This window comes from Pteropus vampyrus, unplaced genomic scaffold (assembly GCF_000151845.1).
Source record: "Pteropus vampyrus isolate Shadow unplaced genomic scaffold, Pvam_2.0 Scaffold22, whole genome shotgun sequence".
Classification (NCBI taxonomy): domain Eukaryota; kingdom Metazoa; phylum Chordata; class Mammalia; order Chiroptera; family Pteropodidae; genus Pteropus; species Pteropus vampyrus.
The window spans coordinates 6,143,840-6,146,048 of NW_011888803.1; positions in this window are offsets into that span (position 1 = coordinate 6,143,840).

Sequence of the window (2,209 nt, forward strand, 5' to 3'; positions counted from 1 at the left end):
TTAGTGACATAATTATCCATCCAGAATCAAATTACATAAATTGGAAAAGTTAAAGTTTTGTGTTTTATACATTATGGAAAGAAATCCTTCTGTCTGCCTGCTTGTGAAAATATCATGCACATGATAAAATGGTCACCCATTCAAAATACTTATTGTGCAAATCTTAACACAAGTCTAGAGTTTTACCCTCGCAATGATACTCATCACTTAACTGAGTAAGAAAGATTATACAAAAGCATTCTCACTTGAAGGTCACAGTATGAACTGAGAGGGATACAGAAAATGTTGATAAAACCGGGAAAGCTCATATGATGAAATATTCAGATGTGCCAGTAGGAATGAACGAGGCTATTAAATACTTTTGCTATTATTGTTATTGTTTTATTATTATTCTTATTGTTTAAATCAGAGCTGCTTTTGAAAATTAGCCTAATTTTAATTACCATTTTGAAGAATAAAAGGCCATTTAAATACTGAAGATGACACAATCTAAGTTTGGAGTTTTCTTCTCCTCCCTTTGCCCCTTAATGGCATTATAAGGCATTGATTTGAAATAAAAAGAAGAGGTGGAGGTTCTGATCATGTTTTATTCTTTCTTTTCCCCCAAGAGAAGTTGGCACTTCTGCTTGTTAGCAAATTGTAGCCTGTTGTGCTCACTTTCTGAAATAGAAATGGAAAACTGAGATAAAAAGACTAGCAACAAAACCCTTAATACCACTACTACTGACACCATCAGCAAGCTCACTTCAGTTCTATCACCTATTGACTATATTTAAAGAGAAAGATGAAAATCCCACCATGCTATATTGTAAGGATCTGTTCGATTGTTTAAAGAAAGAACTGAAGAGATTTTTAAAACTCTTATTTTTGTTTGTTCTAAAGAATTCGTTAAAATAGATTATCTTTTATGCTCTTTGTTTTACAGACATTTCTAGGCACTATTGTCTGTTTCTGGATAATAGTTTCGATGGCTATCTTAAAATTAATGGGCTCAAGCAGTGCTTCTTAAATTTTAATGTGCATGTGACTCACTGATGGAACTTGTTAAAATGCAGATTCTAATTCAGTTGGCCTGAGGATGGAGCCTGAGAGTCTGCATTTTTAAAAAGTCTTAAGGCAATAGGAAGCTGCTGATCCATGAATCATAATTTGAGTAACAAAGGGTTAAAAGACACTAGCAAGAGAACTTTCTACTTATTTTCTGAGCAAGGATCAAGCATAGTGTATCCATAGAAAAGAAGTTTCGAAACTCATTTTTTTTTTTAAAGTTTCAAAGTAATGGAACGTTTTATGTTGTTTTATCTGGGTTAGTTAAAAACTTTATTGAGAAATTTGGGTTATACAATATGATACTTTGGATTTACTAATATGATCATTTCTTTTCATTGTATGAATTTTACATTTCCAAAGGTAAGAACAAGTTTGTAGTTTTTTCTAGAATAAAATTTTATTTTTAGAGTAGAAATTTTTGGGGCTATTTCTGTGCCTAAATTTCTCTAATTCGTGGTGTCTTTCTTAACCAATAGTATTCCTCTTGCCAGACATGTTTTGAGGCTTCCCACATGATTAATCTGATCATATAACAAGAGGGTTGAGACTTGGGGCTGACCACTCAGACACTGTAACATATATCTTATTTAGCAAGTTAGAAGCAAAAGAGATGAACCAGTGGTTTTCCACAAAAAAATGGAGTACTGATAGCCATGATAGGGATCAGAATCATGTGGAAAAGTCCGAAAAAATTATGCATTTCTCCCTCCCTTCTCACATCCCTTTCCAAATATTAGAATTTCCTGGTAAGAACATGGCTATTTTAATTTGAAAAAAATGACCCAGATTGTTCTGAGTTGCCACCTCCATCCCCCAAATTAAGAACAGCTGAAATAAATAAATGACATATTTTGAGTCTCACCTTTCAGTTTGAATTTTAAAGTCAAAGCCATAAAATTCTTAAATTGTTTTGTGTACAGTTATTTTTCATATAGTTAAATAACATTAAGTGCCTGTGTTAAAAGTTTTCTCACAAGCTAAGAAGCTAAAGAGAATTACACAGAAACATATTCCATTGTATAAGTCAGTGGTTCTCAACTCTGGCTGTAAACCTGGAATAAACTGGGGGAAATTAAAGAATAAAAAGCCACCAAGACATGAGCCCTATCCAGACAAATTGAATCAAAATATATAGGCATGATGTCCAGCAGCATTATTT